The sequence below is a fragment of the Camellia sinensis genome, chromosome 7 (genome assembly GCF_055761805.1).
Source record: "Camellia sinensis isolate YWXY chromosome 7, ASM5576180v1, whole genome shotgun sequence".
Lineage (NCBI taxonomy): Eukaryota > Viridiplantae > Streptophyta > Magnoliopsida > Ericales > Theaceae > Camellia > Camellia sinensis.
The window spans coordinates 167,803,382-167,820,046 of NC_138967.1; positions in this window are offsets into that span (position 1 = coordinate 167,803,382).

Below are 16,665 nucleotides of genomic sequence, written 5' to 3' on the forward strand. Positions count from 1 at the left end.
CAGGGCAACCGGAGTGTCGATAAGGAAGCGGTAGCGCCCCATGTGTAGCGGGCTGGTTTAGTGTCATGACCCAAACCCGCCCCTATGGGTTTAGCACCGTAACTAGCTAGTAATCCGAGATTACCGAAGGCCTGCTTAACAGTAATATAGTAAAACGGAGTACAGGGGCCTGGCGGAAGCCAATACAGTAAATAAACAATGTCCAATGAGCTGTGACAATCTGTATGCAAAAGACTTTTTCATACATATATGTAGTCAGTAACAAAACAATATGTACATATATACAATCATTCAGTTCAGGGACCTAATCCCTATTAAACAATACGGTAACAATCTAGACAAGTAGATACAGAGACAGACGGGGAAATTAAAACACCCCTAAGCCATAACTTGACGGGCTCGGAACCTCGTAGTGAGGCACAGTGGTTGGCTTGACAAAACTGGAGCTTACCCCGACGCTTCTAACCACGGTCTGGTGCCTGTACACCTACATATATATGCGAGCAGTGAGCTAAAACCCAGTGAATAACGTAATGAGTAAAGAGGTTAAGAATGAATGTCCTTACAGTAAAAAAAACAATTCGTTAATTCAGTATATCAGTCATTCAGTCATATGTGGTACATCCATTAGCATAACAGTACAGTGAATAGTAGGTCTTAAAAGACCGAACAGTAAATGATGGCCATCAATCAGTAACAGTAGTGGTTCCAACAAGAGAACTAACAGAGATCTCTGTAACAGTAACAGTAAACAGTAGTTGCTAAGGATGCCACAATACAGTTCAGAATATAGGACATACATTCATTCAATTAACAGTATCAGTTCAGAAAGCAGTACAGTTCAATTGTTCAGAAGATAATCATTTTGAACATATCTTTACACAGTTGTTACTCACAGAGTTCTGGGCTACAGTAAAGTTAGAGCGTGTCCCTAGTCGCCAACCCTACCCAGTTTACAGATTGAACACACACTAAGCTACACAGTTGGGAAAGATAAAAACTTAATCCCTAATTTACTTCGGTGTGTTCTACATCTATATCCTCATTAAGATGCCTTAAACTAGGACTAAGAATGCCTAGGATGAAATGAGGATGCAAAGATGCACTTTAAAAGTATTTTCAGAATTTTCCGAAAACATGGGTCCCGCTCGAGCGTCGATTAATCCGCTCGAGCGGACATGCAGACTAAGGTTTCCGCTCGAGCGTACTGCAAAACAGTCAAAAGTGCTGGATAGGTGAAATCCACGCTCAATTGGGCGCTCGACATCCGCTCGAGCGTAAGACACAAGGTCCCGCTCGAGCGTAAATTACCCCGCTCGAGCTGGCTTAAAAACAGAACAAAATGCTGGGAGCACGATTTCCACGCTCGAGCGCCAGTCACCCCGTTCGAGCGTGAGTTCAAAATCTGGAATTCCCAGATTCGAACCTCAAGCTCAAAATCAAGTTTCAAACACCAAATTCAATCCTCTTGGGCTCATTTTCTGGAAAACACTTCAAAACTCATAGTTTAATATGATTCCAAAGCTCAATTGTAAAATCAAAGCCCAAGGGTGTTTCAAACAACTCAACTTCAAACCAATTGTTTATGAACATGCTACAACCAAGACATGCATGAAATCCAAATCAATTCAAAGCTTCAATTTGATGCTCTAGTGAGCCAATTGTTCCAAAAACAAGATGAAATCATGGACTTAAGCTTAATTATGAACATGCATGTGACAATTTGCCATGAAAACAACTTAAAATTCATCAATACAACCATGCATGCATGAACTAAGTTATATTTCAACATGTGAAGCTATTTCATGACTTAATCCACTAAATTTGACATGAATCATGTAAGAACAAGTTCAACTCACAAACAAGAGGGTAATTACACTACCTTAGGTCTTGTATTCAAGGTCTAGGAGCTCAATTTGGCAATTCTCTAACAATTCGTTCAAGTTCTCTAGCCAAACCCTCAAGATCAAGTCAATTCTCTCACTCTCTCCCTATGAGGTCGGTTGTAGACAACAAATGGCTGATGAAGTGTGTTTGTGTCAAAGTGTGCAAGCCTCTAAATGTGTGAGTTAGTGGCCACTAGGTGGCATTTTGGCAATTAAGTCCACCTAATGCAATTTTGCTTAATCTAACCTAGTTTAATCATGCCTAATCAGTTTTCAGATAAATATGCCATAAAATCACATTAATTATGATGATCACAAAACACTAATCAATTTCCGATTCAGCCGCCGATAAGGCCTTCAATTAACAGTTTAAACATAAAAACTGAATAGATAATTAAACAGTCAAACAGATAAACATGCAATTAAACAGATACAGTCAATCGATTCAGTTTCAGATTTCAGTTAGTCAGTTCAGTGTTTCAATCAGTTCAATTACTTTTCATAATAAGTCTCAATTTAGCAGTAATCGGTAGTTTATCGGTAAACAGCGGTGAGGGTTGTTACAGTCTCCCCTCCTTAAAAAGAGTTTAGTCCTCTAAACTCGAGTTACCTTCGTTTTGGAAGAAAACAGGATTCAGTGGAAACAGTTCAGGATATCTTGTAGCCATGTCATCTTCCCTCTCCCAAGTGGCATACACACCACCATGGTTTTGCCAGTCAACTTTCACTAACGGGATCTCTTTATTTCTCAACTTCTTGATCCGTCTGTTTACAATCTGAATAGGCCGTTCCTCGTAAGTGTAGTCATCACTCAGCACTACACGAGTAGGCTCTATCACATGGAAAGGATCTCGGAGGTAATCCCTCAACATAGAAATATGGAAGATGTTGTGCATATGCTCCATTTCAGGAGGAAGCGCAACTTGATACGCCACCGGATTGATTTTCTCAATAATCTCATACGGTCCGACATATCTCGGCGCTAACTTGCCTTTGACTCCAAAACGAGTCTGGCCTTTCATCAGTGTCACTTTCACAAACACGTGATCACCCACTTCATATTCTCTATCCCGTTTTCTGACGTCAGCATAACTTTTCTGCCTGCTCTGCGCAGTTTTCAGTCTCTGTTGTATCAGTTTCACTTTTTCAGTCGTTTCGTATACAATCTCGGGCCCAAGCAAAGGCCCATCTCCAACTTCTGCCCAACAAATCGGAGATCTACATTTTCTGCCATACAATGCCTCGAAAGGCGCCACACCAATACTTGAATGATAACGGTTGTTGTAGGCGAATTCAGCTAATGGCAAATGGCTTTCCCAGTTTTCCTGAAAATCAAGGACACACATTCTCAGTAAATCCTCCAGAGTCTGGATGGTCCTTTCTGACTGGCCATCGATCTGAGGATGATAAGCACTACTCAGTCTCAATTCAGTACCCAATGCAGTCTGTAAGCTTTACCAAAATCTTGATGTAAACTTCGAATCCCTGTCAGAAACAATGGACACAGGCACTCCATGCAGTCTAACAATTTCATCAATATAGAGTATAGCCAATTTGTCCGCATTATAAATTGTCTTAACAGGTAAGAAGTGAGCAGATTTAGTCAGTCTATCAACGATAACCCAAATTGAGTCCATACCTTTACTGGAGCGAGGCAATCCCACAATAAAATCCATGGTGATATGTTCCTATTTCCACTCCGGTATAGGTAAGGGCTGCAATAAGCCTGCGGGTCGTTGATGTTCGTCTTTAACTTGTTGGCAATGAAGACATTTTGCCACAAAATCAGCAATTTCTTTCTTCATTCCCAGCCACCAGAAATTTAGTTTCAAATCTTGGTACATTTTTGTATTCCCTGGATGGATAGCCAGTTTTGAATTGTGGCCTTCTTGCAGAATTCTTCTTTTCAGTTCAGTATCATTCGGTACATACAGTCTTTCTTGAAATTTCAGTACATTATTTCAAATTTGAAACCCGGTCTTGGTTTAGTTTCCCTTTCTTCGATGATCTTCTTCAAGAAGTCATCCAGTTGCTGTCTCTCTTTAATCTCTTCAATCAGTGTTGGTTGAGCAGAAATAGCAGCTAAGGTTCCACCTTATTCTCGCAAAACGATTTCAATTTCAGATTTTTCAAGGTTACAAAGCAATTCCTTCTGCCCGGTAAGCAAACAGGCTAAATTTCCAATCGATTTCCGACTCAGTGCATCGGCAACGGTGTTGGCTTTTCCCGGATGGTACAAAATCTGTAGGTCATAGTCTTTAATCAGTTCTAGCCATCTCCGCTGTCTCATGTTCAGTTCTTTCTGTGTGAAGAAATATTTCAAACTCTTGTGGTCGGTATATACTTCACATGTCGCCCCATACAGATAGTGACGCTAGATTTTCAGTGCAAATACTACTGCAGCAAGTTCCAGATCATGGGTCGGATAGTTCTTTTCGTGCGGTCTCAGTTGTCGGGAAATATAAGCAATAACTCTCCCATTCTGCATTAAAACACATCCCAAACCCTTATGAGAAGCATCACTAAATACAGTAAAACCATCCGTACCTGAAGGTAGGGTAAGAATCTGTGCAGTTACAAGTCGAGTTTTCAACTCTTGGAATGCTGATTCCCTTTGGTCAGTCCAGTTAAATGATATCCCCTTCTGAGTTAACTGAGTCAACGGTAAGGCAATTTTGGAAAAATCTTTGACAAATCTTCTGTAATACCCGACTAGTCCCAAAAAGCTTCGGACTTCTGTCACGTTTGTTGGTCTAGGCCAGTTTACTACGGCTTCAATTTTTTGTGGATCAATAGAAATTCCATCTTTGCTAACAACATGCCCCAAAAACATAACATGATCAAGCCAAAATTCGTATTTAGACAGTTTAGCACAAAGTTTCTGTTCTCTTAGGGTCTGTAGGGCAAGTCTCAGATGATGTTCATGTTCTTCTATACTTTTGGAGTAAATCAGTATGTCATCAATGAATACAACAATAAAGTCATCAAGGTATGGTTTAAAGATTCTGTTCATGAGATCCATAAAAGTAGCAGGTGCATTGGTAACTTTGAAAGGCATAACTAAAAATTCGTAATGTCCATATCTCGTTCGAAAAGCAGTTTTGTCAATGTCTTCTGGTTTAACTTTCAACTGATGGTATCCTGATGTGAGGTCGATTTTAGAGAACACTTGAGCACCTTATAACTGATCAAATAAGTCATCAATACGTGGCAATGGGTATTTATTTTTCACAGTTACCTTGTTCAGTTCACGGTAGTCAATACACAATCTCAGTGAGTCATCTTTCTTCTTCACAAATAAACAGGAGCGCCCCACGGCGAAGTGCTAGGCCTGATGAACTTCTTATCTGGCATTTCTTGCAGTTGCACTTTCAATTCCTTCAGTTCAGTTGGGGCCATTCGGTAAGGAGCTTTAGATACTGGCTGTGTTCCCGAAATCACATCAACGGTAAATTCAATCTCCCTGTCAGTCAAATCCCCTGGCAGATTATCTGGAAAAACATCTGGGAATTCTCTGACTATAGGAATACTGTTCACGTTAGCATTATCATCAGTAGATACAGTCAATACAGAACACAGATATCCCTTACACCCATTTCTAATCAATTTAACAGCTTTCACAGATGAAATTAAGTACGGAGGAGGTACTACCTCAACCCCATTAAACACAAATTCGGGTAAACCCGGTGGACGGAAAACTACTTGTTTCGTTACACAGTCTATGGTGGCATGGTATTTCGTTAACCAGTCCATTCCCAATATTACATCAAAATGATCAATGTTCAGGGGCAGTAAGTCAATAAACAAATGTGCATCTCCAACAATAATTTCACAAGCAGGGTACATCTATGCACAGGTCATAGATCCCCTAATGGGTGATGATACAACTAACAGATAATTCATGGGTTCTAATGGTCTATTCAGTTCTCGCGAAAAAGCATGCGACACATATGAATGCGTAGACCCCGAATCAATCAGTACATAAGCATTTTGAGTACAAATAGAGAGAATACCTGACACAACGGTCTCGGTATTCTGCACGTCTCCCGGTACTAGGGCGAACACTCGGCCCTGCCTCATAGGCTCTTCCCGGTAGCTTTGGGGTTCGATTTTGGTGCAACAGTTGATGCTGCTACACTTGGTGCAGCTTTACTATTGGCTTGTGGAGCAGAGGGGCAGTCTTTAACCATGTGGCCCACCTTGCCACACCTGTAACAGGCTCCGGATATTTTGTAACAGACCCCTTTGTGCTTCTTGCCACACTCAGAATAGGGTGGTATGAAACCACTCCCTTGGCTGGGGCTAGTTGTTGACCCCGTATTCTGTTTCTTGTTCAATGGGTTATGCTTTCCTTTCTTGAATTTAAAACCCTGCCTTTTACCACACCATTCAGACGCTGGTGTTTCAGTTTTTAGTGCCTCGATGTTCGATTCATCCATCAAGGCTCGGTCAAGAACATTTACATAATTCGGTAATTTTAGGACATTTATTCTGTCGAGTATTGCAACATTAAGGCCGCCTTCAAACTTTCTGGCCCTCTTGTAATCAGTGTCCACCATGTGTGGTGCATAACGGGCAAGTTTAGTAAATTTTGTCTCATATTCAGCAACGGACATTGTGCCCTATCTCAGCTGTTCAAATTCAGTTAATTTTCTGTCCTTAACACACTGAGGGAAGTACTTTTCAAAGAAGGCTCCTTTGAATTGAGCCCAAGTCATAACAGTATTGTCATTACGGATAAGCATCCACCACCTTCTAGCTTCTTCTTGCAGAGTAAAGGTGGCTAATAGCACTTTATATGCTTCGGAGCACGGAAAAACCTCAAACAATTTTTCTGTCTCGAGAACCCATGCTTTAGCTTTTAACGGTTCAAGGCCTCCCTGGAAGGATGGCAGTTTCATTTTGCTGAACTTATGGGTGAGAGCAATTATGTCAACATCATTAACATTCACATTCTGTTCCGGCTGTACCAGAGGAGGAGGTGGGGGCTGTTGATTCTGTTGTTGATCTAGTCTTTCAGTTATTAGTTCCATCATTCTTTCCAGTCTTGCCATTCTTGCCTCAGAGGATGAGGATTCAGATTCATTTGCATTTGCAGTTCTTGTATTATCCATTTCACAATAGGCAGTTGTAGCAATTATCAACATAAGCAGTCATTTGTTTAAACAGATTAACACATTAGCATACATTCAGTCATGTCATAGTCACACACTTATCATGCTCATGTAATGCCCTAATCGCTTTTCTAGGATATCCTATAGCTCATTTGGACACGTGTGTGCGGTATAACTTGTGGTAAGTATCGCTCTGATACCACTATGTCACGACCCAAACTCGCTCCTATGTGTTTAGCACCGTAACCGGCCAGTAATCTGAGATTACCGAAGGCCTGCTTAACAGTAATACAGTAAAACAGAGTACAGGGGCCTGGCGGAAGCCAATACAGTAAATAAATAATGTCCAATGAGCTGTGACAGTCTGTATGCAAAAGACTTTTTCATACATATATGCAGTCAGTGACAAAACAGTATGTACATATATACAATCATTCAGTTCAGGGACCTAATTCCTATTAAACAGTATGGTAACAGTCTATACAAGCAGATACAGAGACAGATGGGGAAATTAAAACACCCCTAAGCCATAACTTGACGGGCTTGGAACCTCGCAGTGAGGCACAGTCGTTGGCTTGACAAAACTGGAGCTTACCCCGACGCTTCTAACCACGGTCTGGTGCCTGTACACCTATATATATATATATATATATGAGCAGTGAGCTAAAGCCCAGTGAATAACGTAATGCGTAAAGAGGTTAAGAATGAATGTCCTTACAGTAATGAAAACAGTTCGTTAATTCAGTATATCAGTCATTCAGTCATATGTGATACATCCATTAGCATAACAGTACAGTGAATAGTAAGTCTTAAAAGACCGAACAGTAAATGATGGCCATCAATTAGTAACAGTAGTGGTTCCAACAAGGGAACCGACAGAGATCTCTGTAACAGTAACAGTAAACAGTAGTTGCTAAGGATGCCACAATACAGTTCAGAATATAGGACATACATTCATTCAATTAATAGTATCAGTTCAGAAAGCAGTACAGTTCAATTGTTCAGAAGATAATCATTTTGAACATATCTTTACACAGTTGTTACTTACAGAGTTCTGGGCTACAATAAAGTTAGAGCGTGTCCCCAGTCGCCAACCCTACACAGTTTACAGATTGAACACACACTAAGCTACACAGTTGGGAAAGATAAAAACTTAATCCCTAATTTACTTCGGTGTGTTCTACATCTATATCCTCATTAAGATGCCTTAAACTAGGACTAAGAATGCCTAGGATGAAATGAGGATGCAAAGATGCACTTTAAAAGTATTTTCAGAATTTTTAGAAAACAGGAGTTCCGCTCGAGCATAGGTTAATCCGCTCGAGCGGACATGCAGACTAAGGTTTCCGCTCGAGCGCATACTCAACCGCTCGAGCGTACTGCAAAATAGTCAAAAGTGCTGGGTAGGTGAAATCCACGCTCGATTGGGCGCTCGACATCCGCTCGAGCGTAAGACACAAGGTCCCGCTCGAGCGTAAATTACCCCGCTCGAGTTGGCTTAAAAACAGAACAAAATGCTGGGAGCACGATTTCCACGCTCGAGCGTCAGTCACCCCGCTCGAGCGTGAGTTCAAAATCTGGAATTCCCAGATTCGAACCTCAAGCTCAAAATCAAGTTTCAAACACCAAATTCGATCCTCTTGGGCACATTTTCTGGAAAACACTTCAAAACTCATAGTTTAACATGATTCCAAAGCTGAATTGTAAAATCAAAGCCCAAGGGTGTTTCAAACAACTCAACTTCAAACCAATTTTTTATAAACATGCTACAACCAAGACATGCATGAAATCCAAATCATTTCAAAGCTTCAATTTGATGCTCTAGTGAGCCAATTGTTCCGAAAACAAGATGAAATCATGGACTTAAGCTTAATTATGAACATGCATGTGACAATTTGCCATGAAAACAACTTAAAATTCATCAATACAACCATGCATGCATGAACTAAGTTATATTTCAACATGTGAAGCTATTTCATGACTTAATCCACTAAATTTGACATGAATCATGTAAGAACAAGTTCAACTCACAAACAAGAGGGTAATTACACTACCTTAGGTCTTATATTCAAGGTCTAGGAGCTCAATTTGACAATTCTCTAACAATTCGTTCAAGTTCTCTAGCCAAACCCTCAAGATCAAGTCAATTCTCTCACTCTCTCCCTATGAGGTCGGTTGTAGACAACAAATGGCTGATGAAGTGTGTTTGTGTCAAAGTATGCAAGCCTCTAAATGTGTGAGTTAGTGGCCACTAGGTGGCATTTCGGCAATTAAGTCCATCTAATGCAATTTAGCTTAATCTAATCTAGTTTAATCATGCCTAATCAGTTTTCAGATAAATATGCCATAAAATCACATTAATTATGATGATCACAAAACATTAATCAATTTCTGGTTTAGCCGCCGATAAGGCCTTTAATTAACAGTTTAAACATAAAAACTGAATAGATAATTAAACAGTCAAACAGATAAACATGCAATTAAACAGATACAGTCAATCGATTCAGTTTCAGATTTTAGTTAAACAGTCAAACATATAAACATGCAATTAAAAGGAGGGTAATTGTAAGTGGAAGCGCGGTCGTACAAAATGAGCTTGACTTTAGCTCGGTCAGGAAGAGTGCCAGACCACCTAGGTCGCGAAGGCAAACCAAGGAGCTCAGTCACTCAAGCGGACCAAATGTCAGCCCGGTCGAGCGACCAAGTCCTCTGCTTACCTCGATTTCTACTAAGGTTTTGGCAAACTTGTAATTTGCTCGGTCTTAACATTTTTTGGGATCAAAAGAAGACCTGGAGCCCGGTCTGCCCCAGATCTTCAGGTGTTCATCAATGAAGCTGAAGAACAGCAAGGAGAACAAGGGGCAGGGGAGAGTTTTGGGGAGCTATACCCTAAAATCTATGGTTTTAGTGCCCTAAAACAAGAAATATCAAATGAAACAGCCACAAAAAGATTCGAAGAGCTTACCAGTAGAGGCGAATGCAGATCCTTCAGACACGAACGCAGAAGGAGGGCAAGAGTAGGAGCTGCTGAGGGCACTGGAGCTCTGGATTGACAAGAATGAAGGAGAGTCAGTAAGAACGAAAAGTGAAGGGGAAGACACGTATAAATAGAAGTGAGAGACCGCCAAAAATTTTGAATGTGAAGGGACGCGATGGTTGGCTGCTCGAGGCCAACAAACGAGCGACGCGTGTCCCAATTAATGGTGACGTCAGAGTTGAAGAGACAGGAAGGTGGGATGAGACGTCGGCCGAGAAAATCGAGGAACTGAGCACTGGAATTAGTGCGGTTGACGTCTTGCAAACAACAAACCGAGGAAAGGTCTACCCCGGTCGGATCATGTAATCCCGGTCACGCTTTTGCCGACGGAATTAAGGGGCAATTGAAAGAGAGATTTTATGAGCTGGAAATGGGTCATGGTAAGGGTCGAGCAAGTTGAAGGCCGAGTGCGTTTGGGCCAGGATAGCTTTGGGCTTGCACGAAGATGGGGCTACTCGGCTAAAGCCCAAGACCAAGCTACTTGAACTTGCACAGGTGGGAACCGTGCTACTTGCATTGCTCGACAGGAAGGCTCGTGCCTTTAGCTCGGCAGGAAGGCCTTTGCTTTACCCGTGTGACCTATTTCGAGCTCGGTTATGTCGGAATGCAACTGAGCTCGGTCGGTATGGAGCTTGGCTAGTGAGCATTCGGGCATGCGGCGCAGTACGGCCGTGTGAGGCCAAGGTGATTCCGCCGGTCTCCCAGGCTCCGCCAAGATATCCTGACAGTTTGGTTAGATGGTGATTGCTGGATTTGTGCTGACAGATGGGATAGCAGCACCACGTGTCGAGAGACTAATGAGAGTAGATTTGGGGCGCAGAAGGTATATAAGTGTGTCTGCGCCCCCCATGTTGAGGCAGATGATCATTTGGTGAGATACACTTAGACATCCAACTCTTTCCTCTCTCTCTCTATTCCTGAGTGTGTGCTAACTTGACCGTCGGAGGGGTTTTCCGACCACACACCGCCGGGTAGCTCACCGCCGTTGTGTTCGCAGGTCGATCGGACAGACAGGAAGCTTGGAAGAAAGGAGTAAGGGTTTGCCGGAATATTTGCTCCCCGTACAAGTTATATCATAAATAAAAATTTCCATGTACGTTTCGGATACTAATCTACCTCTTTTATTTTATTTCACTGCATTATTTAAATTAATTACTTGGAATTACTCTGTGGGACTTTAGGATTAGCTAGTTGCAATCTAGCCTTGGTCGTCGGGATGGGTCGTGACAGAGTAGACTCGAATTCCAAATCCCGAATCCCAGATCCTAGAAGACAAGATCTCGGCCTAGATGATTAGGTTCGAGAAAACAAAAGTTCAGCCTAAGTGAGCAGATCTCGGATTCCAGATCTCGGATCCCAAATCCTAGAAGATAAGATCTCGGCCTAGATGAGTAGGTCCGAGAAGACAAGAGCTCTGCCTAAGTGAGTAGATCTCGGATTCCAGATCCCAAATCCTAGGTCTTAGAAGACAAGATCTCGGCCTAGATGATTAGGTCCGAGAAGACAAGAGCTCAGCCTAAGCGAGCAGATCTCGGATTCTAGATCCCAAATCTCAGAAGACAAGATCTCGGCCTAGATGATTAGGTCCGAGAAGACAAGAGCTCAGCCTAAGTGAGCAGATTCTAGATCCCAGATCCTAGATCCCAAAAGACAAGATCTCGGCCTAGATGATTAGGTCTGAAAAGACAAGAGCTCAGTCTAAGTGAGCAGATCCCGGATTCCAGATCCCGGATCCCAGATCCTAGAAGACAAGATCTCGGCCTAGATGATTAGGTCCGAGAAGACAAGAGCTCAGCCTAAGTGAGCAGATCCCGAATTCCAGATCCCAGAAAATAAGATCTCGGCCTAGATGATTAGGTCTGAGAAGACAAGAGCTCAGCCTAAGTGAGCAGATCCTGGATTTCAAATCCCGGATCTTAGATCCTAGAAGACAAGATCTCAGCCTAGATAATTAGGTCCGAGAAGACAAGAGCTCAGCCTAAGCAAGCAGATCCTGGATTCCAGATCCCGGATCCTAGATCCTAGTAGACAAGATTTATTCATAGGTGATTAGGTCCGAAAAGACAAGAGCTCAGCCTAAGTGAGTAGATCCCAGATTCTAGATCTCGAATCCTAGATCCTAGAAGATAAGATCTCGGCCTAGATGAATAGGTCCGAGAAGACAAAAGCTCAACCTAAGTGAGCAGATCCTGAATTTCAGATCCCAAAAGACAAGATCTCGGCCTAGATGAGTAGGTCCAAGAAGACAAGAGCTCAGCCTAAGTGAGCATATCCTGGATTCCAAATCCCAAATCCCAAATCCTATAAGACAAGATCTCGACCTAGATGATTAGGTCCGAGAAGACAAGAGCTTAGCCTAAGTAAGCAGATCTCGGATTCCAGATCCCGAATCCCAAATCCTAGAAAACAAGATCTCGGCCTAGATGATTAGGTTCGAGAAGACAAGAGCTTAGCCTAAGTAAGCAGATCCCGGATTCCAGATCTCTGATCCCAGATCCCAAAAGAAAAGATCTCGGCCTAAATGAGTAGGTCCGAGAAAACAAGAGCTCATCCTAAATGAGAAGATCCCAGATCCCAGAAGACAAAAAAGAAGCACACAAGATCAGACTAAAGTCGGCAGAAGGCTATCTATATAGAAGGACTTTTACTGGACCTCTATTGCGATGTGTACATCCTTCCCAGGTTGAAGACTTTTTATACGATATCTGTGCAGGAGGAAGATCCCTTGTCCATAGAGCTATATCATAGGGATTCTGGTAACCGTACATGTAAAAGGATGCCGAAGCCTATGCAAAAAACGTGGAAATATTGTCGAAATCCATGATTATGCGATGAGACCGAAATGTCTTATTGTGATGTTCCCATGGTAAACATAACGAGTAACTTAGACTTATCATATGGTAGAGTTGAATTATACTTGCATATGATAAAGTTGAACTAAGTTAGCGATGTTTCTGAATGAAATATGATGAGTAACTTAGACTTATTATATGGCAGAGTTGAATTATACTTGCATATGATAGAGTTGAACTAAGTTGGCGATATTTCTGAATGAAACATGACGACTAACTTAGACTTATTATATGGCAGAGTCGAATTATACTTGCATATGATAGAGTTGAACTAAGTTGGCGATATTTCTAAATGAAACATGACGAATAACTTAGACTTATTATATGGCAGAGTCGAATTATACCTGCATATGACAGAGTTGAACTAAGTTGGCGATGTTTCTAAATGAAACATGACGAATAACTTAGACTTATTATATGACAGAGTCGAATTATACTTGCATATCATAGAGTTAAACTAAGTTGGCGATATTTCTAAATGAAACATGACAAATAACTTAGACTTATTATATGGCAGAGTCGAATTATACCTGCATATGATAGAGTTGAACTAAGTTGGTGATGTTTCTAAATGAAACATGACGAATAACTTAGACTAATTATATGGAAGAGTCGAATTATACCTGCATATGATAGAATTGAACTAAGTTGGCGATATTTTTGAATGAAACATGACAAATAACTTAGACTAATTATATGGCAAAGTCAAATTATACTTGCATATGATAGAGTTGAACTAAGTTGGCAATGTTTTTGAATGAAACATGACGAATAACTTAGACTTATTATATAGCAGAGTCGAATTATACTTGTATATGATAAAGTCGAACTAATTTGGTGGTGTTTTTGAATGAAACATGACGAATAACTTAGACTTATTATATGGCAGAGTCGAATTATACCTGCATATGATAGAGTTAAACTAAATTGGCGATGTTTCTGAATGAAACATGACGAATAACTTAAACTTATTATATGGTAAAGTCGAATTATACTTGCATATGATAGAGTTGAACTAAGTTAACGATGTTTCTGAATAAAACATGACGAATAACTTAAACTTATTATATGGCAAAGTCGAATTATAATTGCATATAATAGAGTTGAACTAAGTTGGCGATATTTTTGAATGAAACATGATGAATAACTTAAACTTATTATATGACAGAGTCGAATTATACTTGCATATAATAGAGTTGAACTAAGTTGACGATGCTTCTGAATGAAACATGACGATTAACTTAAACTCATTATATGGCAGAGTTGGATTATACTTGCATATAATGGAGTTAAACTAAGTTGAATTAACCTGGACTTGCCATATCAGCAGAGTCAAACTCAGAATGGAACTAAGTGCATTAATAGAGAAACCATGGTTGAAACACCTCGGGAAGCCTTTGTTTGAATCTGACATCAGCAAAAGACCATAGTCACATGCTTAATGTGAACTTAAGTAGAACTTAGGTTCCCATTAGGTTCACATTAGGGGGCAGGGAACTGGAGTGATGAACAAACTTAAAAGTTTGACACTTGTTGAAATTTTCAGAAATGGGTTTAACACTTGTTGAAATTTCGGAGAGATTTACAAGTTGGAGTTAGCCGATGCAATGATGAATAAAGTATCCGAGGTACATGTTACTCGAGGTGACCAACCAGGTTGTTAAAACTTGGAAATGGTGAAGTCTTAATAGAAGATAGCGTATGGAGGTACAAAAACAATAACACTTGTAAAAATATTTTAATTTTTAAAGTGTTAGCCGAGGTATGAAAATGGTTAGCCGAGGCAAACAGTCAAGGTTTATCTGAGGTATTGTATCCCAAAGTTATTATATAGTTAAGGTACACTTTGAAGAAATGCAAAAATATTCTAAGTTTAGAAGCATGAAAAGCATGAAAGAAAGCGGCAAACATGCATAGAAGAAAAAAAGGCATACATTCAATATTTGGAAGAAAATATAAGACTTGCATTTAGAAAAGAAACTTGTTCAGATACAAAAAGATTACAGTTGTCCAAAAGTAAGAAGGAAAAGTACAAAAATGATGAAAAACCAAAGTTCATGCATTTTCCACAGTTTGCCCTGCCTTGGCAATTGGCGTTATGTCAGCCTTGACAGACAGCTGGGCCGATTTTTTAGCTTGGACCTTGGCGTCAATCTCACGCAGTGTGTCATCTAGGCTCTTGTTGGCAGTTTCAACCTCGGCCTCAGAAGTGGTCTTTTGAACCTCATTCTCCTCATCTTGAGTCAAGTCAAGGACTTGCTCATTCAGAGTTGGGGACTTGGCCTTAGCAGTAGCTTCAGATTCTTTCTCGGCAACCTCAGCCTCAGCCTCTTCCTTGTCTCTGGCCTCCTCGTCGTTGGCCTCTTCTACTTCCTCGGCTTCATCCTTAGATTGATTGGGAGAGGGAATGAAAGGGACATTGAGCTAACCCATATCACGGAGGGGTAAGTCCTCAAGGACAAACATCTTTTTTAGGGCTGTCATGTAGTCAAGATAGTAGCCTTTGTTGCAGGCCATGTTGACTTGTTTTTTCGGCCTTAGCAATGGCCTCGGCTTTGGCAACAGTAACTTGGTCCACTTGCTTCATGTGCTTTTCTTTCGAGATATTGAGTTGCTAGAGGCATGAGCATGTTGGATTGACTATAAGGAGATGGAGTGGATTGCACAGTTATGACATCTGGGATGTCAACAAGAAGGTCTTCTATAGCAAGAGTTCGGCGAGACATGTCGTCATTGGTTACGACGATGGTTACACACAGATAAGGCGATTGGAAAATTATCAAGGTCTAAGGCTGGGAGCTTAGGACTTCGGTGTTTCCTGTTCCTGGTTCTAGTTGCAAGATTGTTGCTATGTCGGTGTTTTCACTGCCATTGAGATGGTGGGTTGATGTGTGGAGCAGCTGATGAATTGCTTGGCTATTAGTCTAGTTCAGCTGGTAGAGTTTGAACCTTGGGCACAAAAGGAGTCTTCATAATAATGAATGCTTCAAGAATAGCGATGATGGTTTGCAGAGGCCAAGAGAAAGAGAGTCTAGGGACACAGATAGAGACGAAATATGAAGATGAAATGGTTTTACTGGAATTAGAAAAATATGGCAAAAAGTTATGATTTCGAGTCCTAACGTGCCCGTGCCAACGTCAGACGGCGGGGGGCAGAACTGATGCGACATGATGGGGACATGATTGGTACGCTCCAATCTCATGATGATCTTGATTGAGAAGTGCGATCTCAGTTGAGATATTGATCTCGATAGAGATGATGATCTCGGTTGAGATGGTGATCTTGGTTAACATGATGATTTTAGTTAAGATGTTGATCTTGGTTGAGATGTTGAATTTAAATGAGGGCAGAACTTGTTTATTCTTGGTTTCTGATGAGTTGATACTAGGATCTTGATGTTCTTGAACTAGCAAGTCATGATCTCTGCTAGCAGTGTGATCTTTGTCGAGATGTTGGACCTAGATGAAATGGAACATGATGGTTCATGGTTCTTGATTCTTGACGAGTGGACATTTGAGTCCTTGTTTCTTAGTGCCAATGAGTCACGATCTCGGTCGGGGAAGTACATGTATAGGTTCCATCACCTCAGTTTGCTGAGGTAATAGAACTTAGGGGACAGTTGTGGGGATATATTTTTAGGTAGTCCACGTGGCCAAGGTTGTTAGCCGAGGTGCCACGTGGGTGGACCATGGTGCCGAGATATGGTGCGATAATATCGAAATTCAAGATATTTGGATAGAGGACTAGAGTCCTAGATGACATCAAGCTACCTATT